Below are 23,639 nucleotides of genomic sequence, written 5' to 3'. Positions count from 1 at the left end.
TTTGTTTTTTTCCCTCTGGTTCCTTTTATTTATCCTCCACTGTCTTCTTTTCAGATTTGTCTCTCTTTTCGTCAGTTGGGAGACACTCTTTATCTGCCCTTTCTCACTTCTTTTTTTGTAACGCTCTTTTTCCTTCCGGAGATACGCTTCGTATCTGTCCGGGTCTTTTCTCATTTCCTCTCTGAATTTCCGTGATCTTATTGTAGATGAATTTGGTCTCATCTAGGGTTGAACAATTGACATGTTTATGTTTAGTTTACAATAATAATAATTTATGACATAACAGACCATAGTAATAACATGTATGAATTTTGAAAATGGGTGTAGTTCCCTTTTAATATTTGCAATATAATATATCACCTTGAATTTGTCTCTACCGCGACACAAGGTCTTTACCGCAACACCTAAAGCTGCTGCGGTAAGGACACATTGTGGTAATGACATTTTAGCTAATATTGCAGATTCATGGTTAGCTTTGACTCTTAGCAACTAATATACATGAATTAAACAGTAATATTAACTTTTTCTTTTAAATTTAGTTCAAAACACACAATTTCTACGCTGTATGGTAAGGACACACAATAAATACCTCCAAAGAAAGTATGATCTTTACCTTGTTTTTGCTTGACCTTGAGGGGCACCTAGTGTGGGTGGCCCAACCTGTCATCCAAGTGCTCACTTACCAACTGCCGTTTCCATAGAAACTAGATTTGTTTGGCTTTCCAAACAAGTCCTCACCGCAACATTTGTCCAGTGTCGCGGTAAGGACTCAGAAGTGTGGGACAGACGCATTTAGACGAAAAAATCCAATAAATAATCGGTAAACAAATTTCTTTTTTTACATGGTGTAAAGTAATATGTTTATGAAACAATTGCATTTAAAATAATGTCATATTGTAATTGAATTACCTCATTTTACGCATCTCAACCTTGAGAACACAGTGGTGGGACATGAACAAAAGTGGTGTTTGGACCGGTTTGGACCCATAAAATGCTTCATAAATTGTATTAAATCACATTATTTAGTAATGATTTTTTAGGTCAAGATGTGTTATAACACTGTGTTCTTAAAAGTGCCCGTAGTTGCAGAAACACTCACTCAAATTTTGGGTATTTTAAGTGCACTATATTGTGCATGAAATTAACCACTGAGAATTCGAACACCACTACAAAATGGCGAGCACCCTATATAACGATTTCGAACACAGCGAGAGAGAGAGAGAGAGAGAGAGAGAGAGAGAGAGAGAGAGAGAGAGAGAGAGAGAGAGAGAGAGAGAGAGAGAGAGAGAGAGAGAGAGAGAGAGAGAGAGAGAGAGAGAGAGAGAGAGAGAGAGAGAGAGAGAGAGCGCGAGAGAGAGAGAGAGAGAGAGAATGGACTCTAGGGCTAGGGGAGGCTGCACACCTGTTGCTCGTTGACCAATCAGTGATCAACAGGTTGAACCAGCCATCAGAACAGGGCGACCGTCTCCTCTATAAATAGTGCCCTTTCCATCTCGGATTTCTTCTTTCTGCTGCTCTCATCGCTCAGAGGTACGTGACCAAATGCCATGAGAGGCAAGGTAAGCCATCCAAAGGAATGCTATATTTTGTGTTTTACCTGAAATGGTTCTTTATTTTTACTTCATACTCGGCCTGTAGTTTACATTATTGATACTTGGGCAGATCTTTGACTCTTGCCCCTGTTTGTGGTATTAATGTCAGTTACAAGAAGCCAACAATTCTGTTAGCTTACTGTAGGTCTTTTTGGCTCAAATAATCTGCTAAATGTAAAATGTGTCACTGGGGGGTGTTGATGATGACGTGTATTTTTCTTTTTCAGTGGAAGAAGAAGCGTATGCGCAGGTAAGAACGTTTTTGACACCGACTAATATCCTATAAACCAAAACCGCTCGTCTTGAATCTTGATGTAAGAAACTGTCAATGGGTTTCAATAAACTCTTGGATTCCAACAGTTTGCTCCCTTTATATAAAGTGTGCTCAGCCACAGCAACATTAGTGTTCTTCCTGAACAGTGTCTATTGATTCCGGTTTCGCCGCATCCTGGGAAGCGCATGTCTAGGCATGTAATATCAGAGGGCTAGCATCCATAAGGGCTAGCATCAATGTTGTCCGATGTTGCTGACTATTGAGTGGCTGGTTGTTCTACAGTTGGGTCTTTGCATGATTGACGTAAACTGTTTTCAGTTTAGTGTGAGCAATCTACTGATCGCTGTGCATAAAGCCAGACCTTATTGTTAATGTCACTAGGACATGTAAAGGTCTGTACCAGGATAGTTCAACTAGACTCTGCATAGCCTCCCACCCCTTACACTTACTGTATGTTGTACGTTCTTAGACTTGGCAACAGTACTTGGCATTGTGTAAGATCTTATCCTAGCTATCTCAGGGAATGGGTTAACCTAGCAATTGCAAATGCTTGGTACTTGGTTCTATGGGCATCCATACTGTAACAATGGAGATATATGATTGTTTATCCTTCTGACAAATGTACTTGTTGTAATTCTCTTTGGATAGAAACGTCTGCTAAATATAACTGAAGGAAGTGTATAGTAGAAACCAGTGTACAGTATTCCTGTCCCTGGTATGACTGGAGCACTCATAACTAGTGCTGAGTGACACCTGCCTGTTGGAGATGTCCCTACTGAGTAAGGCTTCAAGTGCTACTCTTAAACGTTGGGGCTTGCAGGTAAATGTGTAATACGTTAAGGGCAGGACCACTCATCTGGGACCTTGCGTCGCATCTCACCCATTCATTGACTATTTCACTCCGTCCCCAAGTTTCTCACATCGCTGATTGTCCTCACTCACCTTAATTGTTTTCACCTGTCCCTCATCAACATTCCTCTCCTAGTGGAATTAGGCAGCGTGTTTCCCTTCCTCTGAGCCCGTTCGTCTTTGTTTAAGCGTCCCAGCATTTTCCGAGTGATATTTACGGTTCCTGGTTTTCTGATTCCTGCCCATTTGCTCCCGACTACGACTTTCCCATCTCCCTTCCAGATGTCTGCCTGATCTCAAACTGATTTCCTGTGTACCGACCTATCGACTAGTAAAGCCCAGTCATTCTACCCAGACTTCTGCCTCCCGACTCGTGCTATTGAGTAATATTCCCTCTGCTGCTCCCCCAGCCATTCCACCTTGTCTCAATCTCCCATCCCTGTTCCCCTGCTGCTCCCCAGCCGTTGCAACTTGTGTCTTAGTCTCTTATCCCTGTTCTTTGTTTCAACAGACTGAAGCGTAAGAGGAGAAAGATGAGGCAAAGATCAAAGTAGACGCTGGTCCCAGCAGCAGCAGCGGTGTTCCTGTGTGGTGATGCGCTGAGCGGCCAGGAGTCCACAGCAGCCTGGAGCCGATCTTAAAGAGGATAATGCCCAGTGCTGGATGACACCCTGATCCTTGACCAGCGGCTGTAGATCTCTGGGACAAACCATATCTTTACAGCAGAACCAGTGCTGTTTAACGCAATAATAAATTATGGTTACCACAACTTGATTTGTGTCATGCTTGGTCGTTAAGGTGGATGTCAAATGAGATTTATTGGTGATTAACTGGTTGTACTATGCACAAATGATTAATGACTATAATCCTACCGTTCCATATTACTCTGTTGCTTCATAAAAACATGCCTGCTCACCCTAGCGGGCAGTGTTCTACATACTAGAAAATGCATTTCCTGCAGGAAGAGTGCTGTATTGCAAAGTGAGCCATAAAGAAACGTCAAATGGCTTAAATCAATTGAAGGGATTTGAACAAAAGTCTAAATGGAGTAAACAATGTAAATATGCATATTATTAAGAAAAAGTAACTGGTAGGAAAAAAAAGTGCCCGCTGAACGAAAAGTGCAAAGCATTGCAAAAAATGTACAATTAATTGAACTGAAGAATCTGAAATGTCAAATATATTGCCCTGCACTGTCTAAGAAAATGGCGAGCCGGTGCGTAATTAAAAGTAGCTCAAGAGTGGGGGGGGGTAACGCCCAAACTGGCAACACTGCTCAACGTCATCATGCTCCAGCGTCAACGTAAATCAATGAGACCAACTGAAAACGAAGCCGGTATGAAACAAACCGTTTCTGAATAAAGTTGAAATGATATCGAAATTACGATTGGATATTATTGAAGATACAAGTGTGTAGATTTGTTTGATTTAGTTACGTCTTAAACAGTTTGAAGTGCCAGAGGACGGCTCTGCTGTCCTCCCATTGACTCCCATGTTAAGATATTTCAAAAAGTAGAATGTCTCAGGTATAAAATATTAAATTCTGAAAAGAAGCAAGTGATTCCAAGCTATTCTGAATATTTACAAATTTGTCTAGGTGAAAAATTGAGGACGGAGATAGGTCCCAAAGTTTGCAGAGAATAAAACTTATGCATTTTGAATTAACTTGTTCTGGAACCTGAAGTAAACATTACAAAGATCAAACGTGAAGTTGTGTTTGCTGTGAGTATTCAATAAAGACATGTTGCATGTGGTCAAGATGCAACTAATGAGGATTCTGACAAATAATTTTAAACCTACCGTTCCATATTGCTGACTTGCTTCAATCAAATAATGCTTTCATCTGAGTCACCTGATTCTAACAGTGTCCTTTCTCTAGGTCCAAATCCATGGATCAAACACTTCATTTGTGGTTTAAGCAGCTGATCAGCATATTGCAAAATGTGACACTTGTCATTAAAGTACTTTGAAGTGTATTCTTGTGCTTACTGTCATGGATGGAATAGTGTAAGTGGCCAACAATGATCAGTCTACTTTTGACAAAGGCGGCTGCTCATTGCTTCGTAGTGCTGTAGGGCAGCCTTTGTTACAACCAATGTCAACGTTTCAATCAGTGAGTTCCACAGACCAGTGGCGGTGTCACGTAAAAATTGTACCGGGGGCGAAAATTGTACCGGCCTACGTCATCAGTTGTTGACAACTGATTACGTAAGGGTTGTCCGTTGCCGTTTATATTTGTATTGTATTGAATTGTTTAATCGAATTTAGCTAGTTAACTGAGTGTTTAAAGCAGGTTTCAAAAACCATTCGCGCTCATGTTGCCGAACACCAAATAACATAATACAGATAACGGATCGCTAGATAACACTTGTTTTTACTTTATATTTGTATTGTATTTAATTGTTTAGCTAGTAAACTGAGTGTTTTAAGTGTATCATAGTCTAACTAGCTTGTGTTAATTAAATTACCGCAATTTAATTCAGATAATAGATAGATATATATAGATAATAGATAGATAGATGGTAGATAGGTGAGCAGGCATTAAGTAACTGTTTTGTTTTTTTCGCGTCTACATTTAGCTATTACTGTTTAGAGAAATAGATGCATACATTGATAATATAAATATATACGTTTATAATATATGTATAGAAAAGTAAATAATATCCTTGATATAGTGGGTTTTTGGGCTAAATCTTACCATTAATTTGAGTAAGGTAAAGTTAGAATTGAAAACAAAACAACCACAGGCCACATATGAATAACATTCAATTATTTGCCTCAGATATACAACTAACATTGACAACAATCTTATATGTAATGATCATGCTTCAATATAAAATGAAAAAGGTGATAATGCAGTTTCTTGATGCATGTCATTTATAAGCGCTGAGTGACAGGTCTAGCTTGTTCCAGGTTCAGGTTGATGCACCACACTTCCAGAATATGCTGATTCTTGATGACCCTGGTTTTCTTTGGCCCCTGCATGGTAAACTCTTCCTGTCACGATGTCTTTGAGATAAGGATAGACAAAGAAGGAAGAAAATCCACAATGAAAACAGAAATGGCATGGAAAAAAGGTCTGTTTTAGTAGTAAGCCCACTCACCGACGTCAAGGTACAGACCTTTAGAGAGGTTTTTTTTTTTAAGGCTGACGCAACTCAACTCAAATGTATTTATAGAACACATGTAAAAACAACAACGGTTGACCAAAGTGCTGTACAATCAAAAATAGCAAAAGCGTTGAACATATATTATTGATCCCAGAAATTAATCATTTATCAGGCTATATTATACTGTTTAGAAGATGCATTAAATATACACAATATCCATAACATACGAACAGCAATATTGACAGTAGAACTATTAAGGAAAATCTGAATATTAACAAGAACCAAATAACTCTCCAGCATACCTACCAGTCCTACAAAGGAAAAAAACTGAGCAGAATAGTTAGAATATGATTTGAGAGGGCCTATCACACCTCCTGCATGGGACCAGAGGTGCTTTTCCTTGCCCGATGGTCCGTCTGCAGAGGCAGTGCACATCCACATCAATGGCGACTGGCTCGGCAGTGGGGGACCTCATGGCTCTAGGGAAGAGTTGCACTTCTCCAGCCTGAAAACAGGAAAAGAGGTGACATTTGTCCTTGATGGTATTGGACTGTGGTGGGACCCTCACCGCTGCAGAGAGCAATACTGTTGGCAATAGCAAACAGTCCACAATCTGATCCACCTGCCTGCTGCTGTATGTCCGGCCACTGCTGTCGGACACTCTTCCCTGGAAAAGCAAGCAGACCTGTGACCTGTTCAATGAAGACCTCTGTCCTGGTGTGTCCTAGGGAGTCAAAAATGTTTACTGAACCTCCCTGGCAGCCAATGTCACTTACCGTAACCCAGTGATTTGCAGAAACATTGAGTATCTGTACAAACCCTTGTGCTGGCTCGGGCAAAGTGGACAGCAAGACTAGGGAGGTGGTGGCGTAGAGCCCGTTGACGTTGGGGTACTTGGCCTTAAGCAGGGCCTGAGCATGGTCCATAGCATGGTCATCCAACCAAGTACTTGGGTTGCTGAGCATGGCCCTGAAGTCCTCCACCCTTTTGCTCAGTGAAGCTCGATAAGCCCGGCCTGGCTGGACACTAGTGATGACAACATCCAAGTCCTGAAACCAAAAAAACAAACATCTCACTCATTTAGCAACAATGTGAGCATTTAATAGAGCAACCAAAGTTTTTATTAAGTGAAATTAAGAAATATTTACCTCTACTGGGTCCTCCTCCAACTCTGAATCTGCTGACTCAGTCTCAGATAGATTGGACACAGTCTCCTTGGTGGGCCAGGCAGCCTGGGATCCTAAAGGGGAAAGAAGCACCTTATCAAAAAGCTTCATAATCACTTCTCAGTATAGTCTATTAGTATAGTCTATAGTCTAGATTTTAATAATTCAATTAACATACTTCTCCGCACAGGCTACACTGAAGCATAGGGTGTCCTGGTCTTCAATGGCTTTCCATCCAAGGTCTCCAGCTGCACAAGGTTATTGTCCGTAACCTCAGTAACCCTGAAAATATCAAACATCAATGTGAGAGCTAGATGAGTTTTGTTATATATATTTATAGGGCCTATATATATATATATATATATATATATATATGAGCAGGGCCTATATATATATATATATATATATATATATATATATATATATATATATATATATATATATATAGATATATATGTAACCATTAATTTTATTTATTTGTTGGCAGGATAAGTCCCTTGAGATGAAGCATCTTGTTTTCGAGGCGGTCCTCGAAACGTGATGCCTTTGATGTCTTAACCATTTTTGGGTATCTTAACCATTTACCTGAACACATTTGGCCAATCTGGCTCCATGGTTTGACCATGCCTTTCACGCTTCCTCTCATTTTTCTTCAGGACCTCCATGCCTGGTGTGATCCTGAAGCGCTTGGTCCCGCTCTTGGTCCTCCTCTTGTATGCCTCTTTCTGTCTCTCCTGGGCCTTTTCTATGTTGGCAATCACCTGATGCAGGATAGTTAATCGATATATGAATATACTGCCCTCACAATTGCCTTTCTGTGCAAGGCAACTAGCTTAACTACTGGTGATGTCCTCAAATATAAAGAAAAAAACATAAATACATAATGATAATAATATAAATAATGATTTGCTTCCCATTCATAAAACACTTGCCTTGTCAATGACCTTTCCATCGCTCTCAGCCCTTGCCTGGACGTACTTCTCAATGTCCTCGTTATCTGGAGAAGGAATGTCCACATCATCTGGAAGAACTCCAGTGGTCTTAAGTAACATAGGAAAGGACAAGCAATAAAAGTACGTTCAGCCTCATAGAAATTATTATTTTGACATATATACTTTTCATGTTGATTCCCCACTGTTAAGTTGTCTCCTTATACCATACAAAGTGTAATTTCCTCCCCGAAGAGTAAAAATGTTGATTTAGAAATTGTTAATATGGTAATATGAAAAAGTCAACCACTACACACCTCTGAAAATAGACGTGGCTCCCGTTCATTCATCAGACGATAGGGTGAAAACCTGGAAGAGGCTTGGACACAACAGTTATTTGAAAAAAAATATTTATTTTAATTTGTCTTCCCACCTCTCCTGTTGTCCATCAAGGGTCTTGCCAATGGACCTCTTCAATGTCTGATTGGTCCTCTCATCCAGTCTGTTGGTCTGTAAAAACAGCAAAGTACAAGCAAGGGGAATACAAATATGTATAAGTTAATAGTAAAATTATTTAGAAGCTTATCGATCTTTCTTTTATGTCAGTTATATTTCTTTATTACACAGCTTTGTTGAATATTCGATTCTGACGGTCTGTTATTTCTGTATAGCAGACCGCTGCTATGAATAACAGACTTTTGCTATGGACGCAGTTCTGATCATATTCGCGTCGGGGTCCTGCATCACCCTGTTGGGGTTTATTTCTCATTATACAACGGGGGACCTAAATCCAGCGATCTGATTGGTTCCCAACTGTTGTATAATGAGCATATACATAACTGCTATGACGCCTGATCATTTTGTGAAGGTTTGCATATCACTCCGCGCCTGGAAGTAGAAACAGTTACAAAGTAAAACATGTGTTGGATGATGGAGAGGGTGTAAATGTTGTTACTCCGGGAGTGAGCAAGGCGATGGAGAGACTAACGAAAGCTTAGGCACACGGCGAGTGAACTGCTCCATAGGATAAATTGCCGGCGAACCGCTCTATCGGAGCCTTCTCTCGGAGGGACGCTAAAGTGTGTTGCATAGCGACCGTCGATGCATAGCGGCAGCCAGGAGGGACTACTTTTTTGTATTCTTTAACAAAACGGCTACTTTGACTGTCTTTGTTTCTTTTTAAATGTAGTGTGTCTATGACTTTCGTTTTGCCATAACAGTAACCGTTGTATAAAAGCAATAGATCACTTCAGTCAGTGGCATGTGCTCATTATACCACTGTGAAGGGGGTCGCCAGCCCTCCGCTGCGCGTCGGGGCCGGACAACGCCCCTTAACAGTGGTATAATGAGCACATACCACAGCCTGGCGTGATCTATTGCTTAAATAATGACCGTCTCACTGTACATTATCCCTTACATAATATACATAACTGAGGATGGTATGCTGATGTGATTCGGTGCTTGACACCAAACTGTCATGCCGCGTCCTGCACACTACCTCCACCTAGTGGCCACTTGGCGCCGATGGTCCTGCTCCTTCCACACCTGTCTGCAGTCATCTCATCACCAGTCCCTACTTCAGTCGGAGATCTCCTACCAGCCGGCGCCAGTTCGTCGTTACTTCTGCACAGTCAGTATCGGTCCTACCAGCAATCTCAAGCTTTATAGCAGCCTGTCCCCGTGGTAACACTCTCCTTCCTTTCCCAGTACTCTCCGGTCGCCGAACCCCTGCTCGCCTGACTACCCGCCTGCCATCGCCCCTGCTTGCTCGTTATCGAACCCCTCCTGCCGGTTCCTGATCCCCGCCTGTCGGACTCTCCTGCCGGTTCCTGATCCCCGCCTGTCTGACTCTCCTGCCGGTTCCTGATCCCCACCTGTCAGACTCTCCTGCCGGTTCCTGATCCCTGCCTGTCTGACTCTCCTGCCGGTTCCTGATCCCCGCCTGTCTGACTCTCCTGCCGGTTCCTGATCCCCGCCTGTCTGACTTCCCCGCTGGCTCCTGACCCCTGCCTGTCTGACTCTCCTTCTGGTTCCTGATCCCCGCCTGTCTGACACTTCTGCCTACCAATAAACCCCGTTCCCCTTTACCTCGTCTCTGCCTGTGTCTGCACTTGGGTCTCCACGTTCCGTACCCCCTAACACAAACTCCTCAAACAGGGACTTGTTTACCTGAATTAAGGAATTCAAGTTATTAGGTTTCTTGTTTGCCAGTGTTAATCAATCACTGTTAAATTACACATCTATATGTGTAAATACTGCACATTGTTCCAGAATTCACGACCCTGGTCTGTCAAGATGACCTCAGGAGCACCATGGGTGTAGAAAATGTCCATCAAAGCCTGTGGAACATCAAAATAAACTGAAATCATTCTCCACCCCCCCCAAAAAAAATAAGCCAAACCTTTCTGTAACAACATTCCGCATTCACAATATGTGTCTACGCTGCAAATGTTGCTATGATTTACACACCTGTGATGTGGCAGTTGCAGTCTTGTCTTTGATGGGCCTGGCCTCCACCCACTTCGTGAAGAAGTCAGTTGCTGTCAGACAGAAGCGGTTCCCATTCTTTGAGGCTTTGAATGGTCCAATTAGGTCAACACCTAAGTAGGGACAGAAATAAACACATGCCCACAGGCCATGACGTTATAGAGATATATAAGGCAATACAGTACGTTAAGAAAATAATACAAATTAAACTATGACTTCGAGAGGTTGTAGCCGTTTCACAGAAACCAAAAGCAAGATATCTCACCAATCATATGCCATGGTGACTTCGGTTTGATGGGCTTCAACTCTGGTGCTTCAGTTTTCACTTGCTCAAACCTCTGGCATGACATGCAGGTTCTCACCTTTACAACACAAGGAGATTAAACACCACAGATTTAATAATATGCTCTAGAGTAGAGGCGATTTTCTTTGCGTGTCACAGTAGATTGAATGAACAATTACTTATATAAGGCAATCACTATAAATTATTCTTTAAATCTCATGTGCATGCGGCATCAGCATATCACAGGAAATATTAGAGCTGATCTGGATCAAACACAAATTGAACAAATTCATCACTTGCCCATTCCTGCGTATCTCTGGTAATTGTCTTCCAGTAGAAGCATCGGCTGATCTTGTCCTGCATCCTCTTGGATCCAAAGTGGCCAGCATGGACTTCTGTCAGCACCTCATCCTTCTCTTTCTCAGTGAGGATCACCCTCCTCCCTCCCCATTTAAGGCCATTCTCCCCAAGGTAGTACATACAATTCCCTAGAAAGAGGGAGAGAACATACATCAGCACTGCATCAGCTGTAGATTGCTTATAACTTAATTCAGTTTCCTTTGCAGGGCCTACTAATTTGTGAAAATGGAAGATGAATGGATGGACTGCATAAAATGTTATTTATTTAATTACAGAATACCTTTAACGGTGAATTTTTTTGCATCCCTCCGGATCTGCCGCTTCTCCGTGTGAGAGAGCCCTGCGTCATACATCTGAGACGACAGATACAAGAAAATATAATTAAATGACACCATTTTCAATCAGCAAGAAAAACCTATAACCCTAAAATCTATCTATCTGCTTACCTATCTATCTATCTATCTATCTATCTATCTATCTATCTATCGATCCATCTATCTATCTATCTATCTATCTATCTATCTATCTATCTATCTATCTATCTATCTATCTATCTATCTATCTATCTATCCAAATTAAATGAACACAAGTTAGCTAGCTAGGCTACGATACACGTTAAACTCTCAGTTTACTAGCTAAATGCGTTTAAACAATTAAATAAAGTTAGCAACGCTAATAACTCAATGAAGGAGTGCGAATGAATGACCGTAGATGTTCGTAAATGCGATTAAACAATTAAATACAATACAAATATAAAGTTAGCAACGCCAATAAATGTTATTGGTAAAATAAGTGTTCCGTCTTGTCACGCTCAATGAAGGAGTGCAATGAACGAGCATGAAAGTTCGCGAATGTAGAAGAACCTTCCTACGTCATTCGACGCGATCGCCCGTTGCCAGGCAACAGACGATCGCGTTGTCTGTTGCCAGGCAGGTTTGGAATTTGTCAACAACTGATGACGTAGGCCAGTACAATTTTCGCCCCCAGAACAATTTTATTGTGACAGCGGCTCAAACATACGTGTGAAATAAAAGTGGCCATTCCTATGTCCTACCTGTTCCACTGTTCCACGCACACACACACTCCCTCCTCTCCCCGCCACCCCTCTCTCCCTCCCTCTCCCCGCGAAGGCGACGTAGAGATGAAAGAGCAGGCAGAAGGGTGACAGTCTCCCTCTATTGGGTCCAGTTGCACCAGCAGAACGTAAGGTCCATCTTAGTTCCACCGTAAATTGGCCTTACGGAGGAGTTTAGGAGCTACTAATTGTTACAATGTTGCACCACACCACATACGTCCAACGTAGGCTTAAGTTATATCGTAAAAATTACACCTCCTACTTAGTAGGTGTAAAGTCCGCCGTTAAACCACCCGCTACCGTTGGCATGGCTTTTCATTTCGATCGGTTAGAAAAGTTACTTCAAAACGAAGAAAATGAGGAAGGATATTGTTTACGGAGACAACGCGTTCTTCGTGATCGGTTAAATCCATTGGACATGTACGACGACGTTGATTTGTACATGCGTTTTCGATTTTGTCGCACAGAAATAAAGCGAATAACGGACCTACTCGCTAATGACTTAAGACATGACACGGACAGGAACGGGGCCCTTTCTCCATCTTTACAAGTATGTCTAGCACTCCGATACTTTGCTACGGGTTCATTTCAAAGTCTTGTTGGGGACTCGATTTAGGTGCACAAGTCCACTGTTTGTAGGACAGTCCGCTCTGTGGCACTGTCATTATGCAGACGCATAAACACCTTCGTCGGTTTCCCATCACAACCTGACCAACAAAACATCGCACGTCAGAAGTTTTTTAACATCGCTGGCTTCCCTGACGTGCTTGGCTGTGTGGATGGGACTCACATCAGGATTAAAACCCCCACGGAGCATGAAAATGTATTAGTCAACAGAAAAGGCTACCACATCAATGCCCAGATAGTGTGTGACACTGACCTGAAAATAACAAACTGCGTTATCAAGTGGCCTGGGTCTAAACACGACAGTTATATTCTAAGGCAATCCAGGCTTTGGGGGGAATTCGAGGCAGGCACTTATCCAGGGAGACTCCTGGGGGACTCGGGCTATCCTCTCAGGCCGTGGCTGATGACTCCATACCTCAACCCAGCCAATAACCACGAAGAGCGCTACAACTCAGCGCACATAAAAAACAGGAATGCGGTGGAGAGGTGTATTGGAGTTCTTAAAAAGCGCTGGGCGTGTCTGCATAGAGGTAATGCCTCTCATGGTCACAATTTGGCATTAACACAGGCTAAACCATTCCTTTAATTTCCTAGACTAGACAGTCACCTGCTTTAAGTAAAAAAATAAAATAAAAAGATGGCAAGCTTAAACCAGCCTCGGAGTTAATGTTACATACAGCTACTACCTTTGGTCTAGCGCACCAGCGCCACCTACTGATAAACAATTACGAAGTTAGAAAATGTCTCTAGTGCAAAGTAGTTACTTACAAACTAGTTTCTAAATGACATGCATGTATATTGTGTTTTTGGTTATTGACAGGCATAATAATGGAACCAGATAGAGCTGCGGTTGTAGCTGGTGCCTGTGTGGTGCTGCATAATGCCATGGCATGGAATGTACCACTGATGGAAAATGCTGCTGCTGATGATGATGATGATGATGGTGACCTGCATGTTCCCCGAGGCATGGAAAACAACCTGCATGCTGAAGCAGCTACTGTTCGAGCGTACCTCGCAAGAACACATTTTAGCTAGACACAATAAAACGTTTTTTGTCCCACAAAAAAAATAAAATATTTGGATAACAGTATTTAAGTTTTAGATAGATAACAACAATTAGTGATATAACAAAGAGAAAAAGAAAGATTACAGCTCAAGAGTTGTATAGCCATGTGCTTTCAACTCTTCTTGTAGTTTTCGAATTTCCAAATTTAACTTGTATTTTTCTAGATCTATTTTTTCCTTTTCAGCTCTTATCTTTAAAATCTCTTCCTTGACCTTTTCAATTTCAACGCTTAAGAGTTCATATCTCAGACTGTCAAAGTCTTCTTTTCCCTCTCTGGGTCGCTTTAGGCGCTTAGATGGAGGTGGCAGCAGTTGAGGCTCAGAACCTGAGCCTGAGCCTGTTATGGCAGGCTCAGGTGTTGGTGACTGTACTGGCTGGTGAGATGGGCCCTGTGATGTTGCATCACATTGTGTTGGTCCAGGTGAAGGGGGGCAGTCTTCCAGAGGTGGGGTTGGTGTTTCCTTCACTGACACGCCACTCTCCACTCCACCTCCTTCAACACCAATGAGACAGGGAGAATCTTCCCCTAGGAGGTCCAGGACCAGTGAAGAGTATGGCCCTATGTCTTGCTTTGGCCCACCCCCAGTTGAAACCGACTTGGGAAAGTCTTCCGTTGCTTGAATTTTTAAGTCACTCCACTTCTTCCTGACATCTTTAGCCTCTCGGAGCGCAACTCCTTTGGCATTAACGGCCTCCGTTATCTCCTCCCATATTTGTTGTTTTATTTTGTTAGTTATAAAGGTGTTAAATTTAGACTCCAGCGCAGATTTGTTTTCTTTATATTTTGTTATCAAAATGATGACCTCATCATGAGTAAAAATTTTCTTTCTGGGTCTGCGATCGGACATGGCCAGGCCTGAAAAACACAACACCACCACGTTATATACACACCAGATAGCATATGTTTTCTGCCCTAAAAGTGCAGAGTGGCAAAAGGCAAAGTGCAGCAACTAACTAGGCTACTATTTTACAATATTAACTGGTGCCCTCAAATGATTAGGTAAAACCATACCACATTTGTCATGTCTGCTTTTATTGAAATATGGAAAACGAATTATTATGAATGATTACGAATGCAACACTGAACAACAAGCTTTCTTAATGTGGCATAGACCTAGGGTCATGTGTAGAAGGGGTGGGGGTTATTTATTCAGGTAGGCTAAATTCCTTTATTTGATAGCTTGGTCAGTTAGCCGACAACTCTATATTTTACCATCACCCTATGAAAAGTTACGTTTAAACATGAGTTCAACCAACACACACACACACCTTAATATTGTTTATATTATTAATATAACAAACTTACCGGTAAAGTTAGCCTACTTCGTTTGTGTTGGTATTCTTCCTTTGTAGCGCTTGCAAAGAGCTCTTGGTTTATTGTAGTAGATAAAACCAACCGTTTAACTTTAACTTACCGTTAAAAAATCTGTTAATTCCGTTGTTTCACTAAAGGATTGTTGCTAGACAACACAAGTCAGGCTCCACAGAAAATTGTAAACAATACATTACATTACGTCTACAAAAACCACAACACAAGTTACACAACACATGCATGACAGTGAGCTACTCTTTATTGTAAGACATCAAATTGTTTTAGTTACAAGTTTAACGTTGGACATTCATGTAAACTATGGCCAAGCAGTGACACGGGCTAGTATTGATGTTAAAAAGTCGAAATTAGCCATTTCTCCCTCCACTTATAACGCTGGACGATTTTCTCAACTCACATGGGCTGCCGGTCCAAGACAAATGCAGCATTTCCTGTTTACGTTGTTTACGCCTCACTAATAAAGTTATATCTTAAGTTATGGTGGTGCAACTGAAATTGAGAACGGCGTTAGTTTGAAACTATCTACGGCGAACGTTAGGTTAAGACGGACTTTACGCTCCAACTTACGAACGACCTTACGTTCTGCTGGTGCAACCGACTGCAGGCAGCGGTCGGTTGCACCAGCAGAACGTAAAGCCGATCGTAAGTTCGGGTGTAAAGTCCGCCGCAACCCTACGCTCGATGTAGCTAGTGTCAAACTAAAGGTGTTCTAAATTTTGGTTGCACCACCATAACTTAAGTTGTAACGTTACTGGTAGTGCGTAAATTGTACTAGTGTCGCTTTTAATGACGTTTAGATAATTTCAAGCCAATCATTGACAGCTAACAATGTAAACAGGAAATACCGGCAAGTTTCCAACTTATCCGAGTGAAGACGCGTTAGCACCCAAATGAGAGGGCAAACAAAACAGTTTCAGTCATTTATTCTCTAAAATTTGTTTGGACGGTATAGGCGTGAGGTTAAGCTATTTGATGCCGGATTTTATAATAAATAAATAAATATGCTTTGTATGCTATTCGTTGTGTGTGTCGTGAGTTTTTGTCTGAGTTAACCTCTACCTGGCTATGCATTGTATGGAATAGCTCTAGAAATGTTGGTTTGTACGTGGGCTCGAGTTGTTTTTTATTTTATCTCTCGAGGAGGTAAGACAGTTGATCAGCAACTAATTTCACGTGAAGAAGGTATTAACGGAATTAACTGCCAACTTCTGCAAAATTGCCATTGCCAAGCAAAAAAACTACTCTACGACGACGACGAGAGATCATCAGTCCGTTTCACACTATTCAATCAGCAACTGTGCTTAATGTTATTATTTCGTTTGGTCTACTTCTCGTTGCTGCCATTTGTGTTAATAACATGTTTACAATGTTTCTGAAGTGATAACGTAAAGTAACGCTAGCTGCTAGTGCTAGTAGTTACGCCCCTTTTGGGGCCGTTGACATGGACTAAAGTGTGTATAATGGCAGGAGTCCCAGTTATTTTGTCTGCTGTAGGAAATAAAGTATAGAATGAGCTAGTAACAAGTCATGCTTTGATTTTCATGTGTTTCAGGCCTGACCATGTCTGACCGCCAGGCTCGCAAGAAAAACTTTACCCATGATGAAATTGTGGTACTGTTAAATCTATACAGTGAGAACAAAGCTCTCCTTGAAGCCAAGCTAAATAATTTTATCACAAAAAAAAAAAAAGAGACATGGGAACATATTACCAAAGCAATTACTGCCAAAGGGGTAGAATTGAGGGAGGTGAAAGATGTGCGCAAGAAATGGAGTGACCTGAAGATGCAGGCAGCTGAAGATTTCCCGAAGAATGTGCAACTGGGGGTGGTGGAAAAGGGGATATGGGGCCATACTCCTCTATGGTGTTAGATATAATTGGGGACACCTCTCCTTGTCTTAGAGGGATTGTTGGGGGGGGCGTGGAGAGTGGCGTGGTGCAACCCATGGTCCAGGAGGAGGCCGAAGCTACTGCTGGCCTGGAGAGCACCACGTCCAACGTGACCGTGGAGGATTCTGCACCCATGCCCGTGGAGGACCCTGGGACTGTGCCCATGACGAGCCATGAGGAAACTGCGCCCATCACCATCCCAGAAAGCCTTCCACCACCACCACCACCAAAACGTATGAGGAGAGGAACTGACATTGACTTCCTTAGAGAGGAGGTATTTAATTGCTGTATTAGTCCAATCTGTAGTAATCCAGTGTATTTTGTGTCATTGACAACAATTAAGTTCACATTGTAATAAGAGTACATCTGTAAATGGTATTATGCAGTACCACTTTTACGCCATTAGATGGTGTAATGAGTATTCAGGAACAATCAAGATTTAGTAATGTGGGCCATTCCAGTGTTTGTTATCAGATTAATCAACATGCATATTGATGATAGTAAAGAAATATTGTGTATGTAGATTTGGCTACTTCGTGTATGGGAAATTAGAACTGTATTCTATTTATTTTTTTGGCCTACCCAGGGGGACAAATGGGTTTAACAGACATGGGCTGCTGTCAAAGGTTGTCCTACAAAAATCAAATCTATGATGTCTAAGGATTTTAAACTGGGTTACTGTAGATCACATCCTGAGGGTGTATGCTTTCAGAAAAATATTGTTTGTATGGTTGAATCAGTCATTCATGCTAGATAGGACTACTTTTTCAAAAAGTTTAACTGGTTATAAGTCATCTGCATCTGAGTAAATCATCTATGTCTACTGAGGAGTAACCGATGCACCTTGTCTGTTCATGAACTGTTGCTCTAGTTTTAACCCATCAATATGGTGTTAGTATGACTTATTTATACTGTATAAGAACACTTAGAACACGTAGAATTTAGGGTGGCTACATAGTAGCTTAATTTATTACAGCCTTCATCCAAAATAGGTGGTAGCGAGCGAGGTAGTCCCGGGTAGCTACTGCCCCGGCTGGTACAGCCACATTATGCAGGGGGACGTCTTGGTCTCCTTCGAGGTCCTGCAATCCATCCTCCATCAGAGGCACCTTCCCATTGCCATGTTGTGGAGAACAACGCAGGCACCTGCTACAACAGCTGCCCTGTCTGGCTCCATATTGATGCCTGTCAGTGATAATAATTAATTAATTAATTAATTAATTCATACAGGAGGAATAGCCTTAGACCTACTTCTAACTTCTTACATGTACAGTTTTTCGAAAGACTTTCAAATCGTACATCTTAATACAGATTTAGGACTTTTTAATCACAGAAGAGTCTCTGACAATAGGATTTCACAAAGACTAACTAATTTAGAATTAGAAATCAGCAATAATTTTTTAGTCACCTCTGTGCAAACAGGCCCACCGCTTCTTCAGCACTCCTATGCAGCGTTCAACCACATTTCTTGTGCGAATGTGGGCAACATTGTAGCGCTCCTGCGAGCGACTGGCAGGTGACAAATATGGGGTCATAAGCCAATCCCTAAGGGGGTACCCAGAGTCACCGAGGAGCCTTCCAGGGTATCTCCCTGCCTCAAAGTCTTCCCCGAACTGTGAGTGCCGTAATACGTAACTGTCATGTTTAGATCCTGGCCATTTTATAACACAATTCGTAATCTTAAGGTCGGTGCATTTAACATCTGTGCATTTATGGAATGGTATCCTTTTCTGTTGACAAAAACAGGTTTGTGGTCCGTTGGGGTCTTGATACGGATGTGCGTTCCGTCAACACAGCCTGTCACATTTGGGAAACCAGCGATCCGGTAAAATTGTTGACGGACATGGTTTAGTTCCCCAGGCTGTACAGGGAAGCGAACATATGTGTTCAGATGCCTGCACAGAGGACACTGCCACAGCTCGAACCGCTCTGCAGACAGTAGACTTGTGCACATGGACCGAGTCACCAACTAGGTTTTGAAAAGACCCAGTGGCAAAATATCTCAGAGCCAAACACACTTGCATCGCTGGACTTAGAGCCGAATTCCGGTTGGTGTTGTGCCGCAGGTCGTTGTCCAGAAGGCCGGTTATTCTGAGTAATTCCACCCGGCAAAACCGAAATCGCGCATATAATTCTGCATCATCGTAATAAAGAAATGGATCGATAAGGTCACGGACAATCCGTTCCCAGCGCAAACCAAATAGCCATCTTTACCCTGCGTTAGTGTTGAAATCTTTAAACGTTTTTTTCTTTTAACGGTTCTTTATCGTTAGTATGGAACTTACACCAGCTAGAGGGGAGGTGTAAAAGATAAGTTATAACTTAGTGTTACGTTGAAACTATCTGCTTGGTGCAACTGCTATTTTTTTAGTAGAGTGTAAAGTCGAAGTCGAACGTTTGGGCGATTTACGTTCAACGTAGCCTAAGTGGGACCTTACGTTCTGCTGGTCCAACCAGCTGCTGGAGCACAGCTAGAGAGAGACATAAGGACATAAGTGTTATTGGGGCATTATTGAACAGTGTGGTGATTGATAGTTGAAGTAGTCCTTCAACATCGAAAAAAATAGCACAAAACACACTAACATCCAGATTAACAGTGACTTTTTGTTCCGGCAGAGTCTCTGTAACAGGACAGACATCCCCATCTGTTCACGATGAATAGGCCAACTTATTAGACGATAAGAAAACACAGACAAACACACACAGGGACACACAGACGCAAACACACAAACAGGAACGCACATACACACATGGACACATACACAGAGACACACACACAGGCACACACACACACACACGGGGATACACACACGGGGATACACACACAGCCTTTTCCTTTGTCTTAGTGACTTAGTGACATCAAGTGGGCGTGTCCCATAGATGTATGACGGAAAGATCAGTAACATTTGCTACAGTCCACTGGGTAGGCTGGTCCTATTAACTGTATTTATGGCTATGCCTTTTTCCTTTTAATATGACCAAACACAATGGCCAGAGGAACAGCATCCTTTCTTAACTGGCAAAAAAAATTATCTTAGAGTTTTACATGTTCTAGAAATGTTCGTTAATTGACAGTCCTACTGTTTATTTTCTTGTCTTCTGATACTTTATTACAGTCTGGAAGGGGAGATTTGGTCAGGGCTTGGTCAGCCTACAAATCCCAGGTGTGGATACTGCTTACTTAGTTGCAGAACATACATGGTACAAGTTTGTGTTGATTGCATGGAAAAGGGAATAATCTATTACAAATTTTGTGGTAAGAACCTGGTATTTCCATGGAAACAAACAAGGCTTCCTTTTACCGTACAGTTCCAGCTTACCTACTGCGTAAATTGTCATGTTTTACTTAGTAACGTTGCCGAACGTACATGGTACAAGTTCCAGTTTACTACATGGACAATGGAATGTATCTATTACAAATTATATGGTAAGAACCTGGTAATACCATGGAAACAAACCGGGCTTCCTTTTACAGTACAGTTTCAGCTTACCTACTACGTAAATTGTCATGTTTTACTTAGTAACGTTGCAGAACGTACATGGTACAAGTTCCAGTTTACTGCATGGACAATGGAATGTATCTATTACAAATGATATGGTTATAACGTGGTAACACCATGGAAACAAACGGCTTCGTACCCAGTATTTAAGAAGATGCATCATGACACTAGAGGAAAACGGTTCCTGCAGAGGTTGTTACCAGGTAAGAAATTTCATAGTTTCTAAGGTAAATCGAATAAACCCTTTCTAAATGGGTATGAATAATTACTATGTAACAAAAAGTAGTTCATTGGAAAGTAATTTCTATATCGTACATAATTAAACTTGGGCTGCTACCAACATAAACCTTGGGTAACTACAATTGTAACTTGAATTAATAGGTGAGAAGAATTGGTAAGAATTGGTTGCCTTATATCCTAGGAAGTACACAATAATATCTGAGTTATAACAAACCTAAAACAGTTACAACTATATGGTAGATTGCTTACCAGTGGTAATTACCCAGTAATACACTATGATTTCACATATATTTACCGGGTAATTCCTCTGTATTTACCTTCTTATTACCAGTGGTAATTACCCAGTGATACACTATGATTTACCATTTATTTACCGGGTAAATACCTAGTAATTAGGGGACTGCAAAAGGAAAGGTTACCCAGAATTCAATCACACACACAACACTTGTGTTAACTCTAGAAGTAAGCTTTATTCCGCTGGAAAACCAACTGGCGAGCAACAGGTGTGCAGCCTCCCCAGCCCCAGGGTCCAATCAGAAAGACTCAGACCAGGTGAGGCAATGAATGGGCATTTGATGTTTTGCTTAAACCGGACGTGTGATTTATACCCCGGTCACTTGATGGAATAGGACACAAATAAGACAACTTCTCTGTCTGCTAGGCTGTCTATATTAATCGTTAGATTGGTCGATAAATCAAAAAAAGAATCGCTAGATTAATCGTTTGAAAAAAATTTGTTTGGGACAGCTCCAACACACACACACACACACACACACACACACACACACACACACACACACACACACACACACACACACACACACACACTCCAACAGTGTGCCTTTGAACGCAACGGGTAGTGCACAAAACATCTTCAGTGGTGTTTATCGTCAATGTTATCACCACTATTGTTTCACATCCTAATTGTTTCACCTTTTAGGATTCATGACTTTTTCTCAAAAGTCAGAGAAATAAATAGTTTAACTTTCAACGTCGGCACCCCAGAACATTCAACCACACTCAACCAACCCTACTGCCATCCCGAACACACACGCCTCCCCCGCCCCCTGAAATATACAACAACAGCAATCAAACAACGCCAGGAAAACAAATTAGCATGTGTTCAGGGGACAGGAAACAGCAGGGCGTCCCCTAGCCTCTCCACCCCCCCCCCCCCCCTGCTAGCCTAGTGGCCCACATGCATTTGTTTGTGTTTGTCTATTAGCTTTTCACCCCGTACAAAATTGCTGCGGTATCCACGGTAGGCTCGATGCATGACGCTAGGTAGCTTAGCTAGGCTACGAAGAGAAAATGGAACCCATTTACATTTACATTTAGGGCATTTAGCAGACGCTTTTATCCAAAGCGATTTACAATAAGTACATTTCTCATAAGAAGTGCATCAATATATCGCTGTCGGTACAGAAAGGATGTTCATAGAACCAAGTGCAAGTACAACAATCGCTAGGCTAACCAATTCCCCGTGTTACAGCCATGATAGCAGCTACTGCAGTTGCTACACAGTTAAGTGCTATGGTACAATACAATACAATACAATACAGTACAATACAATACAATACAATACAATACAATACAATACAATACAGTGTACAATGGTGGCCAGAAGGGGGAGGGTGGCTATGCAGTGTCGAGGTGGACTCTGAACTGGTGAGTCTTGAGTTTTCGGACGATAGTGAGCGACTCTGCGGTCCTGAGAGCGGCAGGAAGCTCGTTCCACCACTAAGGTTAGGTGAACTTTGCTGAACGGCCTTTGCTAGCTAGTGATGGCGGTACCATGCGTCCAGCTGAGGTAGTTGATCGGAGGGATCGAGCTGGGGTGTGTGGCTTTAGCAATGCTTGGAGGTAGGCAGGGGCAGTTCCATCGACTGCCTTGTATGCCAGTACCATCGTCTTAAATTGAATGCGAGCTACTACAGGGAGCCAGTGGAGGTCCCGGAAGAGGGGGGTTCACATGGGGGAACTTCGGTAGGTTGAACACGAGGCGCGCTGCCGCATTCTGGATGCGCTACAAAGGTTTAATCGCAGACGCAGGAAGTCCAGCTAGGAGTGAGTTGCAGTAGTCGAGGCGGGAGATGACCAGTGATTTGCCTAAAAGCTGGGCTGCTTCCCTTGTGAAGAAGGGCCGGATTCTGCGGATGTTGTAAAGTGCAAATCTGCAGGATCGGGCGACCGCAGTGATGTTTGCAGTGCAGGATAACTGATTGTCCAATACCACACCGAGGTTTCTGGCAGTTGGAGAGGGAGATACAGTGATGTTCTCAACGGTGACAGGTTGTTGCCATGGCGCCGACGCGAGTAGGACGCTTATCCAGTAGCTCCGTGCGTGTTGCGTTGTTTTTAGTAATTTAAGTGTGTTTTTATAAACTTTTAACTTTATCAACTATTTATATGTGTAGATCTATAGATATTATATGGATACACTGACTTGTCATGGACAGCAAAGCGATGGACATCTTGTTTATTCAAGGGAGAAACTGCTTTCGCCCCAAACAATGGGACGTAACGGCTTTTTCCACCCCATACCTGCGGAGCTGAGGAGGAGGCGCCGAGGCTGCAGAGCCGGAGCGAAGGTGAAGGCTAGGCTAGCGGCTAAGCGGTGGAAGTACAAGCCCTCGGTTCCGTCGATAGTGATGGGGAATGTGAACTGTTTGACCAACAAGACGGACGAGCTGGCTGCCCTTGTGAGGACGGACAAGACGTTCAGGGAGTGCAGCTTACTTTGCCTCTCTGAAACCTGGCTAACCCAGAACATCCCGGACGCTAATGTGGATCTACCTGGATTCACCACAGTGAGAGCGGACCGAGACTGTGGACGCAGCGGCAAAAGCAAAGGAGGGGGACT

The 23,639-nt window shown here is 42.3% G+C and overlaps 3 long non-coding RNA genes across 3 annotated transcripts; 1 reads left to right on the top strand and 2 right to left on the bottom strand.

Annotated features, from left to right (window-relative positions):
- The first annotated feature begins 1,474 nt into the window (after nt 1–1,474).
- On the top strand, nt 1,475–3,484 carry LOC115549255 (uncharacterized). The gene is made up of 3 exons (XR_003977727.1): nt 1,475–1,559; nt 1,820–1,842; nt 3,227–3,484. It is a non-coding gene; the product is annotated as an uncharacterized LOC115549255 (long non-coding RNA).
- Nucleotides 3,485–5,470: 1,986 nt separating this feature from the next.
- On the bottom strand, nt 5,471–7,740 carry LOC115549140 (uncharacterized). The gene is made up of 5 exons (XR_003977706.1): nt 7,577–7,740; nt 7,170–7,273; nt 6,974–7,065; nt 6,197–6,874; nt 5,471–5,724 (listed from the first exon to the last, which is right to left on the bottom strand). It is a non-coding gene; the product is annotated as an uncharacterized LOC115549140 (long non-coding RNA).
- A 2,211-nt stretch (nt 7,741–9,951) lies between these two features.
- On the bottom strand, nt 9,952–10,770 carry LOC115548511 (uncharacterized). Its single transcript, XR_003977603.1, has 3 exons — nt 10,673–10,770; nt 10,390–10,520; nt 9,952–10,259 (listed from the first exon to the last, which is right to left on the bottom strand). It is a non-coding gene; the product is annotated as an uncharacterized LOC115548511 (long non-coding RNA).
- Between the last annotated feature and the right edge of the window lie 12,869 nt (nt 10,771–23,639).

The sequence above is a fragment of the Gadus morhua genome, chromosome 8 (assembly GCF_902167405.1).
Source record: "Gadus morhua chromosome 8, gadMor3.0, whole genome shotgun sequence".
In the NCBI taxonomy this organism is placed as follows: Eukaryota; Metazoa; Chordata; class Actinopteri; order Gadiformes; family Gadidae; genus Gadus; species Gadus morhua.
This window is presented reverse-complemented; position numbering and strand designations above follow the sequence as displayed.